General features: G+C 35.2%; 1 pseudogene; it reads right to left on the bottom strand.

The window, feature by feature from the left end:
* Positions 1-564, bottom strand: part of LOC118851143 — a 31205-nt pseudogene extending 30641 nt beyond the window's left edge.
* Positions 565-15608: the final 15044 nt, after the last annotated feature.

Below are 15608 nucleotides of genomic sequence, written 5' to 3'. Positions count from 1 at the left end.
GATGGCGATGTCTCCATTGAACATTTCGTACCATCCCACGGAGTTTGGGTAGGAGCAGAAGCGTGACATTAACTGCCCATTCTTGCATTTACCTTTATCCTGTTGGGGAGAAGATCCAATTTTTCTCTACCACGCAGGGGACTTTTTGAATTCCACAAAAGCCCAGTATCCTGGGATAGGGGGTGGCTCCACAGCCAAAGCGCCCCCAGATGCCACGGAGGACCCTGAAGAACGCGAGTACAATAATGCAAGAGAGTGGAACTGGACCCTGCCCCAGCAAATGGTCCTGAATGCACTTTGATGGAGGCCGCGCTGCCGCCGAAGTGCTGTCCTGAGGGTTCAGTTCTTCACGAGTGTTTCCTCTCCCCTCTTCCTACCTCCAGGGCTCCATACACCGGTGCGGGGGCAAGCGGCAGAGGAGCAAATGAAACTCGTTTGGACCAGCCCCAACCGCCCATCCTGAAGGAGCCGGGGTGGGGGTGGAGGGAGACCTTTCGCTACGCTCTGAGCTGGTCGCACTTTGCACTTGTCTCCAACGAGCTGCTTCAGTTCCTGAGCCGCCATATTACATCATTAGCATGGTGCCACAAGCCTTCACAGCATCTCTGCACCACACGTTCTAGGGCAATTGACCGGCTTAATTTAAGACTATTTTGTCATCTCTATACCCTATACAATGTGGTCCATTCAAATAAGATAACATTCACTTAGTTGCGCAGGCCATTCATAATTATTTTGTTTTTTTCATATTTCATTTTAATCTTAATAATTTTGTGCACATCAATTTTTAAAAAATGAATGATTATTAAATTTTTAAATAATTAATACTTTTGTGCCGTCTATAAGGAGAGAAACAAAAATGGGGGAAAGGAACGAATTTATCATAAGGAAACCTTCATGGAAAAACCATCAGGGACCCTAAAGATGGATACATAACAAAAAAAATGGTCCAATGAAATGAATAAATATTATAGGGTAAAATAAAATGAGATGAAAACTCCAATATTATATAAACTGTTTTCAAAAAAAGCAAAAGAATGGATCCTACCAAATTCTTTCTATGACACAGATATGGTCTAGACACATAAACTAAGGACAGTCAAAACAGAAAAAAAGAAAGCTGTAAAACAATATCCCTAATGTATTTGCAAAAATTCAAATAAAATATTAGCAAATAATCTAAAACAACATATCACAACGATTATATATTATGATCACGTTAGAAAGAATGCAAGGATGTTTGAATAGTAAGAAAACTATAAACATAATTTATCATGTGAATAAAAATTTTAAAAATATATGCTTATGTTAATAGATACAGAAAAAAACTTTTGACAAAATGTAATACCTATTTTGTTAAAACACTAGAAAACATAAGAATAAATGGACTAGTTCCTAAAATGATAAATATTATACATCTAAAATCAAGATCTACCATTATCTGTAATGGACATAAATCAGAATCCTTTCCATTAAATTTAGGGATCAAATAAGAATGTCTATTGTCAGCACTTCTATCTGACATAGTACTAGAAAAGCTAGCTATGGTAATGAGACAAGAAAAATTGAGGCAACAAACACAGACAAAAAGAAACAAAAGTATCACTTATTGCATGTGACATGATGACAATGAGTCAACTAAAATTAATTGAAATAATAACTTTAACCAATTTGCAGTTTATAAAATAAAATCACACAATTCATCAGAATTTCTATATAATACAATAAAATCCAATAGGAAGAGATAGAAAGAGAAATTGCATTTAAAGTAACTACAGAGCATAGAAAATACTTGGGAGTCTACTTCCCAAGATTCAAACAAGAACTACATAAATAAACTACAAATCACTGTTTGCAAAAATGAAGACAGAGCTAAATTATTGGAAAAATATTCATTGCTTATGGGTAGGACAAGACTATAAAACAAAAAAATGACAATACTACCAAAATTGATTTACTTGTTCAATGCCATACCAATCAAATGACCAAAGGATTGAGTTACAGAACTAGAAAATATAATAACCAATACTTGTGGAGATAGAAAAGATCAAGAATCTCCATGGCAATAATCAAGGGAGCGTTAAGGAGGCCTAAAGTGCCAGATCTCAAACTATAGTACAAAGCAGTAATTCTCAAAACAATTTGGTACTGGTTAAAAAATATCGATCAATCAATGAAACATGAGCTACACAACATACGGAAGCAAATGTACTCAATACTCTGGTATTTACTAAACACAAAGACCCCATCTCCTGGAGTAAGGACTCACTGCTTGATAAGTGTTGGGGAAATTGGTCAGTGATAAGGAAGAGATTAAATTTAGACCAACATTTCACACTTTATACAAATATAAGTTCCAAAATGATATAGAATCTAGATATAAAAGGTCACATCCTAAACAAATGAGAGGAACAGGGAAAAACATTACTTAACAGATCTAAGGATCCCAGAAAGTTCATGACCAAACAAGAGTATCAAAGAATATAAATGGATGCTATTATTTCATAAAATTAGAATGATTTTTTTGTACTAACAAGTCCAATAGAACTAAGATTAAAAAGATATAGCTGGGGGAATATATGTATATATATATACATACATACATATATATATATATATAATATGTATGTGTGTGTGTGTGTGTGTATAATTTTTTAGTGAGGCAATTGGGATTAAGTGACTTGCTCAGGGTCACACAGCTAGTAAGTGTCAAGTGTCTGAGACTTGAACTCAGGTCCTCCTGACTTCAGGGCCAGTGTTCTACCCATTGTTCTACCTAGCTGCCCCTGGTGAATACATCTTTGCACAAGGTTTTCTGATAAAGGTCTCATTTCCAAGATACATAAGGAGCTAATTAAAATTTTTTTTAAAAAGGAATTATTCCCAAATGATAAATGATATGAATAGACAGGGAAGAAATCTAGGCTATGTATAGCCATTAAGAAAAAATGTTCCAAATCACTAATAATTAAGGAAATATAAATTAAAGCTATTATGAGATTCTACCTCATACCCATCAGAGTGGCAAAGATGACAGAAAAGGAAAATGACATATCTTGGAGGGCATGTGGGAAAACAGACACATTTTGTACATTTATGGCAACCTGTAACTGAGTACAATCACTCTGGAAAGCAATTTGGAATTATCCCAAAAGATAATAAAACAATGCATTCTCTTTGGTACAACTATGCCGTTGCCAGGCCTACACCTAAAGAGAGCAAAGAAACAAGATAAAGTACTATATGTACAAAAATATTTATAGCATATATGTATGGCTCTGAAAGCTGGATTGTAAGGAAAGCCGAGGACCGCAGAATCGATGCTTTTGAATTGTGGTGTTGGAGGACACTATTCCTTGGACAGCAAGGAGATCAATACTTGAAGAAATTAACTCTGGTTATCCATTGGAAGGACAAAGACTAAAGCCTAAGCTTAATACTTTGGCCACACGAGAGAATAGGACTCATTGGAAAAGACTGACACTGGGAAAGATTGAAGACAAAAAGAGAAGAGGATGGCAGAGGATGAGATAGATAGATAGTGTCATAGAAGCAATGAACATGAGCTTGGACAAGAGTTCAGGAGACAGTGAAGGACAAAAGGGCTTGGCATGATATAGTCCACAGGATCACAAAGAGTTGGGCACAACTGAACAACCGAACACATTTATAGTAGCTGTGTGTGTGTGTGTGTGTGTGTGTGTGTGTGTGTGTGTGTGTGTGTGTGGGCAAAGAATTAGAACTAAGGAGATGCCCATCAATTGAGAAATTGCTTAATAAGTTATGGTATAGGAATGTAATGTAATACTATTGTGCTGTAATAAATGAAAAAATAGATGATTTCAGACAGACATGGAAAGACTTATATGGACTGCATGGAGCAGAATGAAGTAAACAAAACCTGAAAAACATTCATACCACACGTAGCATAAATATATTTGTATAATAGGAGTGTATATATATCTATATATCTATACCCAAAACTATACATTATGCAGACATTGAGGCAATTTATTTTGTTTGAAATATTTGGTAAAAGGAATTTGTTTTTATTTTTTTTTAACTAATGATGTGGAAGGGAGAGAAAATAGATTTCTATTAAGTTTTTTTAATGGGCAGGGGAGCACTGCAGATGTAGAATGTTGCATGTGACCTCAATTTCAGATGAGGTTACTGTATTATTAGTTTTACTTAACTATTTTACTTTGTCACAAGAGACCTCTTGCAGACTAGGAGTAATCTATAAATGTAATATAAAAACAAACACATCAATTTGACTTTTAAAAATGTGAATGCTATTGAATATTTAAAAAGTAATTAATCCTTGTGTCATACATTTTTTTCTCAAAACTAGCCAAAACCCTCCTCATTTTGTCAAGTTCCTTTTATAAGACAAGTATAGCTCTGACACACCAACTAGAAAAAGATAAAACAGAGAAAGAGAAAAATAAATATGACTAATAAATATTGATGTAAAAAATAAAAATGTAAAGACTACAGAAATATATCAATGGAATGTTCATTAACACTAACTTGGAGTAATATCATGAATGCAAGGATTTAGAAAAGCAATTAACAAAAAATAGAAATAAAATGCAAGATTACATTTTTCGTAACTATAGTTAAAGGGAAAATTCATAACCAAGTGTAGGATAGAAGAGATATGAAACTTAAAATAGACAATTTGATTATGTAAAATAAGAACTTTTTCACATACAAAAATCAATGAATCCACAATAGAAAAAAAGGATACATATTAAACATTCAGAAAATTTGACATCGAAAATTATAGTGAATCGACAAAAAAAAATTTCCCAATAGACACGTGGTCAAAAGAGATGAAGAGGTTTGATTTTTTAAAGCAAGTATTACAAACTATCATCAATCATGTCACACATATTAAAATCACTAACAATAAAAAATTACAAATTAAGCCAACTCTCAAGCATCAGATTAATCCATTAAATAACAAAGACATTAAAAGATGGAAAAAGTAAGTATTGGGGAGTGGCACTGTGAAAAGATAGAGGCATTAATAAGCTGCTGGTTAAGCTGTAAATTGTCTTAACTATTCAGTAAAATAATTTGAAATTGTCAAGGCATGTTACTAAATTGTTCATATTCTTTGATCCAGAAATTCTTCTACTAAATTTATTTCCTCAATGAGATGAAAGCTAGAAAGTTCCCATATATGCCTAAAGTATTCATAAATAGCACTGTATGTACTAGCAAAATCTGGAAATATTTGTGCCCTGCAGGTGAGGGATGGATGAAAAATTATTATAGACAGGAAGGAAGAAAGAAAGAAAAAGAGAGAAAGAAAGAAAGAGAAAGGAAGAAAGAAAGAAAGGAAGGAAGGATATAAGGAAGAACAAATGTGAAAAATTCAGAGAAACATAGGAAGACGTGAACTTTCGAAGAGCGAAGAAAGCAGAACTAAAAGAACAAGATACACGATTATTTAAATGAAGGCAACACCAGAAGCCAGAAAATTTAATCAAAATATAATCACAGTGTTAGTTCAAAATAATTACAGAAAAACACATATATTTTCTGTCTTTTGAAAATCAGCATGCTCAGTTAAATATAGAACGTTGTGTGTATTATCAAGGGTAGTCATTATATTAGATTTTTTAATAGCCAGTTTTGGTTTGTTTGTTTTCTGATGAGAAAATACCACAGAAAGGTTGTTTATTGGAAAATGCCTGGTGTTCAAAACAAAATCTATCAAAGGAAGGAGGGAAGGAAAAGAGGGAGGGAGGGAGGTAATAATCATGGTGACAGTGAAAGAAAACAGGGCACAGTGTGCTGATAATCATAGTTTTTTTTTTACACTATTAAATCAATCAAGTCATAATCACTTTACTATTGGTATTTTAAATATTAAATTCTTTCCCAGCAACAAATAGATGGCTATATTATTGGAACAAATGAATTGTATTGATATTGACATTTTCACTATAAATGAAACCAGAAGAGAAAAGAGAGTTCCTATTAAATGGAAGAATGGTTCTTCTTGGTGAGGCAAGTACAGGAACTAGCAGATTTAATTTCTTTGTATACCCAGAGGCAATAAGAAACATTATTTCATGGAATGTCTGGCTATCTCATATTTGCATGATAAGAACTTATAAAAATATCACAATGAAAATATCAGCATCTTGTATCCCCACAGCTATTGTAAATGACGCACATAGAAAAACTAAATAAGAAAATCCTACAAACTGAATCAACACGAACTTTATCTGATGATTCTCTTACAAACGTTATCATAGAGAAAGACAAAAAATATGTTGGGAAATATAGTTCAGGAATTAAGAAATGATAGTCTAAAAGCTTTAGCATACTCAGAAGACATAACTACAGATGCTGAGGAAAAGAAATAGTGAATATAAAATAATATGACAAAAATGGATTTGGTTATATTTTAATAGGCAGGAAGTAACATTGCTTATCACATCCTGACTCTAACCTACATTTCCAGTATTATTATACATTACTCCCCTTTTCACACTATGTGGTTCAGCCTCCATGCTGCTTCCCATAGGTGACACTCCACCCATCTCCCATCTAGAGACCATCTCCAGTTGTCCCGATCTATATCTTGCCCCTGGACACAGATGGCTCCAGCGAAGAAAGTGAGGCTGGTGACCTTGCACAGCCCTCCCTCACTTAAATCCAATTCACTTGCAAGTCATGGTATCACCTCCCTGATGTCATGGTCCTCTTTGAGAACAAGGGACAAACTACAACAACAAAAATCTCCCATCTATATGCCTTTGCCCTGATTGTCCCCCATGTTTGGGATGCCTGCCTACCTCAGTTCTATTGTACCTTCTAATATGTTTTTCTTAAAAACTAAGCTCTTAATACCTTCTACATAAAGCCTTTCCTGATTTTTCCAGCTATTTGGGTGCCCCTCCTCCATTACCTTGTATTCATTTTGTGCATACCTCTGTTCCTAACCCTCTGTGTAGACTTATATGTGTACATGGTATCATTTTTGCATTTGTATCCATGGCAATGGACACAGTGCTTGGCACATAGTAGTTACCTTAAAATACTTGTTGACCAATGATTAATTGCTGTGGGAATCATTCCCAAATCAACTTCATATGTATATAATCAGACAACTAACGTCTTAGAGCAAAGATCAACATTAATGTAAAACTATGAGAAAGAATGAAAATGAGGAAAAGATATGGAATATAATTAAAACAGTTCTAACTTGAATGATTTTAAAAGCATCTGTTGATACCAAAGATTGAGAAATGGATGGGGGAATTTACAGGTCCTTAAGAAGTTTAAGCAATGTAAATTAATTGCAATAAAAAGAAGACCAAAATCGCCCATCTAAGCAGAAAAGTAAAGTAATCCAAGGCAATATTGGTTTAGAACATGAACTTGTTGGCAAAATGTTACCAAGGAGAATAGCTGAAGTCTATGCTTGTGTAAGAGTGAGAAGCAGAACAGAGAAAAATATGTTTAAAGAAAACTTGGCAGAGAGTTAATTAAGTAATAGCCCTGGGTTGCTGAGATCTAGGATCCCAGAGACTTTGGATATTAATGTTCTATTTTCAAGAGATTTACAGAGATGGTTGGTTACCTCACATTCTGAGAAGAAATGAGCTATAAATGGATATTGTGAAAGGAGTTTCATTTGTTCAGAAGAACTCAGTTTGTTTTCAAATTTCAGTAGCCTTGAGGAAGGGGCGACCTCCCAAGTTTGGAAGCATCACATGCAGAATGGAGTGCCAGAAGAGAAAAGATAGGCATGTGGCAGACTAGAGTTGAGACCTGGACAAACCATCATTTGGTGATGGTCAGTGATGGTTGGTGAAAGTGAAGTCAAAGCAAGAGATCTTTTTCCAGAGGATACTCTGACTACAGTTCCTACTGCAGTCTCTACTTTAACTATTTTTGCATGTTTGCTTACTGCTTGATTGTAGTCTGTAATACAATTTTATATATGCATATATAAATTTAATGTAATAATGTAATATAATAATGGTCCGTAATAATGATTTTACTACTAATAAAGATGAAAGGAGCTCAGCGAAACACAACAGGGCATAGCAGAGATCTGTCCTCACAGCAAGAAAGACCTGGGTTCATTTTCTGCCTCTGATTTATTGGCTATCTGACTCTGGACAAGTTTAGCTTCTTGGTACATCAGGCAACTTTCTAAGGCCATAAGTTGCAGAGAAGGTTTAGACATGCATTTCTATACCAATGAACCACAAATCTAGTCCCTATCCTTATTCCTGTTTTTACACCTTTGTGGATACAGTGAATAGATGACATAGCCATTAATGGTGATGTTGTCTAAGCTTATAAACTCAGAATTTGAAATTGTACAGAAGGAATCCAGCTCATGGGAGAAGAGTTTCCCCAAGGTTGCTTTGGAAAGGCACCAAGATGATCAGAGAAGTTTTCTGTAATTTTGATAATTAATGAGACATTCCAGAGCGAACCCACCAGATAGCCTTTGAGCCTAGTAAGAAAAAAATCTATAAGGAGATGAGGCAGTAGCAGACTGAGGGGTAAAGTACTGTGTTTTCCCCTGAGTGTACCTGAGAGATTGTTCACAGCCTAGCATCACACATTCACACCCAACAGTTTTCTACATCTTGTTGGCATTTCAGGATGAAACTGGAAAAAGAACTACAAACAGACAAAAAGGGAAAAGATCTAAATATTCTTTTATTTTTCACCATCAAAGAAGGTGGCACTATGATACTTGTACTCTAACATCAAAATCTTGGGTATGCTAGATGAAGAAGTAGAAATAATCCTGGAAAAAACGATGGGAAGATCATAAAGATGAAACCAAAGATACATAACGGAAGTTTTTGCTAGAAACAACAAAATATTGAGGACATTAAGGGATGCATTTTTAAGGATACATATTCAAGGTATCAAGGCACCAAAAAAAGAGTAAATTGAGAGAATAACAATAACTACTGACTCATATGCCTTTCCCCCCAAATCTATAAATTTTGTGAAGATAATCTATGTCATTGGTGTCAAACTCAAATATGAATGGGTACCACCAATCCACACATAAGGATCCCTGAAGGCCACATACTGACTTTGTTTTTAAAATATAAAGTTATTGATGCTTTAAAATTTATTTTCTCAAATATTTACCAGTTACATTTTAATCTGGTTCTAGTTGTGCTTGGACACTGCGGACTGTGAGCTGTGGGCAGCTTATTGGATATCTCTAATTTAAATATATAACTCAAGGTGTCCTTGATGAAGGTTAAAGGAGGGGAGAGGTAGGCTTTTATAAGTTGCATTCCATAGTCAACTTTATCTTGATAGTAATATAATTGTGAGAAAGGAATAAAGAATACAAGATCTTACTGAACTCAATTTTTATTGAATTGATATAAATAAATAAATAATTTCCCAGAGCAAAACAGTATCTTAAAGGCTCTCATGCAACAAGATTATCTTCCAGGTATATGTCAAAATCATTTAAGATTTCTTAGAATAGTGAATAACTTAAAATTAATTTTTATGTATTTTGTATTTACTTATTTATGCATGTGTAAGATCTTTGAGGTAAGGGATTCCATAGACATCTCAAACTCAACATGTCCACCACTGAATTCATCTTCTCCTTTCCCTCTTCCTAGTTTTTCTTTTATTATTGAAGGCACCACTATCCTATCAGTTACCAAGGCTCCCAATTTGAATGTCATCCTCAGCTTGTTATTCTAACTCAAGCCACATATCCAATCTGTTTCCCAGTTGTTGATTTTATGTATCTACAAATATATATATATATGTACACACACACATACATACATACATACATACACATATATATGATATCCTCCAAGACAGAGACTTGTGGAACACCCATGGTTAGTGGGTGTCATCTGGATGAAGATCCAGCAAAGGAGACTAAGCTTGAACTATCATACAGGTAAGAGAAGAACCAAGAGAAAGCAGTATCATAAAAACCTAACATTGTAGTAGACCCAATCAGCATGCTTTTGTGATTTTCTTGAGGTCCATTCAGTAGCACATAAATAAGAGAAAAGGTGATGGATAGTGGGGGTAAGCCAAGGGGTTTGGAAAGGTAGGATTGGGAATAGGACAAGGAAGCAAGAGACTCATGTGGAGTATTGTGTAGAGTTGAACTGATGGAACAAGAAGTTAAAATAAAGAAGGGAGGTCAGTGGCATTGCAAATAACCAAAGGGTAGAGGAATTGGTAGTCCTGGTAAGGAAAAGGAATAGGTGCTCAGTAGTATTGTAAGGCAGACCAGAGAAGAAATGAAGAAAGATTATGATTGTATAAAGGAATTCTGGAGTTCTTGAACATGTGGGAGATGGCAAGATGAGGGATATGGCAATCATAGTATGTAGCTGAGGTGGAGTGGATGAGTAATTAGACTGAGGAACTGGGAAGTTAGATTACTTGAGGGAATACAAAAATGTATGTAGAAGCCTCCTAGTATGAAGGCAGGACTTAGGGTGACCCCAAAGTGACCCCAAAGGAGTGACGTGCCAAACAGAGACACTGCACCCAGTGGGAAGCAGATCTAGTCAACACGTCAAAGCAATGCTCCCAGCAGAGATGCAACACTTAGTATGGAACTAAGTGGGAGCAACGTGATGATATCACTAGAAGAGGTCAGGGGTCCTACAATGTTGGAGGTGTAAATTTCTCCACCAAATGTGTGGATGATCTCTATGAATGTTCATTCTCCCAGCAGTGATATTCTTTTCATGGGAGAGTGTGATCAACATTTATGGAGAGATCGCTCTACTACAAATCTTCTCATTATGAGATTTCCTTATATTTCTTTGCTTTGAACAAATTTAGTCCTATGATTGACTAGAGATAAAAGTAAGGCATGAGAGGGCTCCTGAGCTATCATTTTGAAGGGATATGAAGCCAGGCACAGAGTACTTTGAACTTGAAGTAGTACATTGATTTTTAGAAAAGCATTTGATAAAATATCGCATACTGTTCTTGTAAAAATATAATCAGATGGGTTCAAAATTGGTTGAAGCGGCAGGTTTCAAGACCAACCATTAATATTTCAAAGTCAATCTGGCAGGAGGTACCATTCTAAGACTTATGCTTGGCCCTGTGCCATTTAACACTTATTAATGACTTGAAAAACAGCACATTAGCGCATTTGTTAGATTTGTAGACAGTAATAATAATAATAAATATTTATATAGCACCTACTATGTGCCAGGCACTGTGCTAAGTGCTTGACAATTATTATCTTGCTACATCCTCACAGCAACCCTATGCTATTTTTATCCTCATTTTACAGATGAGGAAACTCAGGCAAAGAGAGATTAAGTGATTTGCTCAGGGTCACACAGCTAGTAAAGTGTCAATTCTGGATTCTAGTTCTGGTGCTCTATCCACTGTACCACCCAGCACTGTGTATCACAGAGTCAAGATCCAAAAACATCTTGAAGGCACTGGACTGAAAATAATAAGATGAAAACCAATAGAGGCAAATGTAAATGCCTATATTTGGGTACAAAAAAATCCTGATGATTAGACACATACATTAATAGAATGCTTCAGGAGGTGCTGTGGTCTCCCTTCCTGGAGGCCTTCAAGTAAAGGCTGGATTGCCCCTTTTGTGGTATGTTATAGTAGAGATTCCTTTTGGGTAAGGATTAGATTCAATTCTCACTAACCCTTCCAAACAGGAGTGTTGTGAAGATCAAGGCAATGGTTGGTTGGTTATTGTCCTTCATTCTTGAAGAGGAGCAAAATGACATCACTATGCTAGAGTCAAGTTACAGTGATCCAACTATGGCCAACCAGACACTATGAGCTTGGAATGTTCTACCACAGGTTGGGCACAAATAGTCCATGTGAACATTTGGGGTGGATTCTCTAAACTTGTGCATCTCGCGTTTCTTTCCTCTATTTCTTTCCACCTTTTGATTGTGGCCAAATCTAAAAGAGAGAGAAGAGAATCTTTTCCCCATGTAAAATGTATGTCATTATTATAAAAGCTGTTTGTATAGGAAATGCCAGTAAGAATTGAAAAATACAACTGTCTTAACTTATGAATTACAAGGTATTAACATTCTCCAGATTCTGAAAAGTAAAGAGTAAGTAAGTATGATTTAATTTGGAAAACTGCTTTGAGTCTCTGTAGATAATAGATCAGTTGTTAAGAGGGTTGGGAAAACCCACAACCACACTCCTTTGCTTCAACAGACGTCCTAAAAGTTTTTTGATGGATTTTTTAAAAAAGGATTTGTTACACAAATGTCTCCTGGGACTAGGAATAGGCAGCACAGATTCTATCTCCTTTTGGGAAGAATAAGAGAGATTTGGACCTCTTTGATCTTCTAGAGAACACTTGAATTGTAACTAATAAATTGTGATGGATAAATTAATGAAGAAAATCACCTGGGTTGAAACTAACTATACAGCTTGGGAAAGTAAGATTGTAGTAAGAGATTGGGTTTAACAACAACATGTGCTAACATTATAAAGGAAATACTCAGTAAAATGAATAAAAATTAGGATATGAAGGAAATGTACAATGTGAGCAAATAAAGGAAAGTCGTGTAGTTTGAGTAATGATTTTTGGAATGAGAAATAAAGATTTGAGGGAAAATATGGAACGTAAAAAGGAAGGTCTGGGTTTTCAAACTATAAGAGATGTATAAAAAAAGGTTTAAGCATATTGAGAGGGTTTGGAGAAGTTTGACTTTGTTTAAGTGGACAGATTGAGAGTTATAGTAGTAGTGAAAAAAATTCCAACTTGTTTTGAAAGCCAAAAGAGAAAGTTGTAGAGGGATAAAAGAAATGTGATTAACAATAGGTTCCCAAGTGCGAAAATTGGGGTAGATTACTGTCACTTTTGAAATATTTGACAATGGATTACCTGGAATAATAGGAAATGCTTGGAATAAATAAACTTTGTGTAAAATATAATACTAAATAATTGAAATTATAAATTAATATTCTGTATGACACCACTAGAAAATAAATTCAGATATAATTGAATTTATTCTGGTCTCATTTTAAGTGAAATGTATTTCTTAGAATTTAAGAAAGGTGGTACAATTAGAATTAAGGGGAGTGGTAATTAGGAATTTGTTTATAGTATATGACTATTGTGAATTATGAAACTATATCTAGAGTGGTCTATACTGAAGTTACATTTTAACCAACTTGGTCTTAACAAAGTCCAGATTTATTTTTGCTTTAAGGGTTGAATAAGAGATAAGTATTTGTCAGTCTAGAAGTTTACAGCTATCATGAATTCACTATCTATTGAACTTACAGAAGGTTATTACTTCATTAGATTCTAATGACTGCCTTTTTACATCAGGTTGGATTTTAAGCTGTTTTTGAGAAAGAGAAATACTAGGAGAAAAGAATGTTAAGTAAAAGTTTTTTGTGTGATTTTTTAAGAAGGCTTGATAAATTTTTATTTGCTAGCTATTTTTTGCAACAATTTGAGAGTATTGATAACAAGTGTGTACAGCCCTATCGTGATTAGTGAGACTTTGCTCTTTGAGATGAAACCTTTAGGGATGCTGAATATTCTTTTTGAGCTTCATTTTTAGGTTTGTTGTTTTTAGGTTTGCTTCAAGAAAAATGCCAGCAGCTCAATGGGAGTGGCATCTGAGATCTAAGGCCAGGGGACATCTGTCCCTAGGAATTAAAGTTAGGAGGGTGACCTTGAGAAGGCTAGGATTGGACTCTCAATTCATTTTCCCGTACAAGGAATCTGCCCACCTGGTTAATTTTGAGCCTGGCAATGATGTCCTGCTATATATTTGGCTGCTTATAATCATTCTGACCCTTAGGTCTGGAAGCCTGGAGGACCAGTATTGATGCTGCTATATTCATGTCCCTGTTTCTCCCTCTTGTAGGAAATTTTTTTAACCGGGGCAGGCTAAGTTGTAATTTTTTTTAAAATGATGAATCTCTGACTGTTTCCAATTTGAGACTATAGTCAATACTTGTTCCCAGAAATATGTGAACCTTAATAACTGAGTCCACCCAAAGTTATGATTATTGGAACTTGCTATTTAAGGTTAGACTTTATGGGACTGTAATTTATATTATTCTGAGTCTGATTCCAGGCATGATCATCAAAAAACACTATTGAGCCAATGATACCAATAACCCTATGGGATTAACATCTATGAACTGCAGGTGGAGTTCTCATGGGAAAGGCTGAGAGAATGACTCTTGGCATGAGCTGAGATAGGATTTTACTGCCACAACTTCCCCAGTATAACATTTCCCTTTAAATGGAAAGTATACAACCTGGTTGACTTTAAGCCTGGCTAAGACATTTTTCTCAATACAATGCCTGCCCATATGACTCTTACCTGGGATTGACATCAAGTTAGGGGAACATTTACTCCTTACTATAGCTATTTTCCTTTTACGGCAAATTTCTACAATCATGGCAAGTGATCAATTGAAACAGTAATCAGGGTGGGACTTTTTTTGACTATTTTTTTCTTTTGGAGCACTTAAGTAATTAAGTGCCTTTGATGAGCCTGGCCTTTGTTTCTTTGATTAAATTGGGAGTCTTTGATGACCTGCTTATGTCAAGGGAAAGCCTAGTTCACATTAGTTTGAATCATATGGCCATGATACCCTTTGACCCTGAACAGGGTATATAAACTCAGAGGTTAGTGTTTTGTCTGGGTGTCTCACTCACCGGAAGAGTGTTGTGTGATTTGACCAGACAAGACTCTGGGTAGCCATTGCTAAGCAGCCCCCTGGCTTGAAAACCCAGATGTTAGTGCTTCCCTGGTAAACTATGTACTGAGATGTTGAACAGAAAGCTAGAAGCCTGTCTACTGGTTTGTGTTATTTGATCTGTTGATATTTTCTGTTTGTAATTTCTGTTTGTATTTGCTCTGAAGTTCAGGGTGCTGGCTTTTCCATCTGAACTAAGTGAATGATATATGTGTGTTTGACTAAAGTGAGATTGTTAACCCCTTAAGGTTGCTTTCTTTAGAAAAGCAGATCAAAGAACCTGGCAGCTCTTCTGTGTGCTGGTGTTGTTGGCCTTATACAGCCACAGCAGTGGCAAGTAGCAGCATTGTTGTTACATCAGTAAACACAATATTAGATCTTTTATCTCATAGGCTAGTACTGGAGTAATCTGATGCAGGTATTAGAATCTCAGTCCTTTCTATATCCTAAACAACTAAGTAGATGAGTACTTGGGCTTGTCATTTGCTTATCACTAGTTACATGTAATTGTATATAAAATAAAGTCCTTAAATATTTCAAAATTATGTAGGAATCATTGGGTACTGATGTGACAGTTTATGGGACCAAGCTATTGTTTTGTTAATTACTAACACTACAGCAGAAACCTCTTTAGTTTTGTTCTGAAGAAAATAATTTTAGTGCAATCAATTTCTTTAGAGCAGAGGAATTTCTAGAATATCTTGTGTTACCCAAATGAGAAAAGTCAATTTTGTTCAGGGTTATTATTTAATTTGGAATTATCACCTGGGTATTGAGCATGTTTTGAAGTACAAATGTGACAAACAACTTATTTGATATGCACTGCTTTGAAATTGATTACTCAATGTATTTATACATCCCATCCCAGAACTTTT

Source organism: Trichosurus vulpecula, chromosome 5 (genome assembly GCF_011100635.1).
Source record: "Trichosurus vulpecula isolate mTriVul1 chromosome 5, mTriVul1.pri, whole genome shotgun sequence".
Taxonomy (NCBI): domain Eukaryota; kingdom Metazoa; phylum Chordata; class Mammalia; order Diprotodontia; family Phalangeridae; genus Trichosurus; species Trichosurus vulpecula.
The sequence above is the reverse complement of the archived record's forward strand: the minus strand, read 5'-3'. Positions and strand labels throughout refer to the sequence as shown.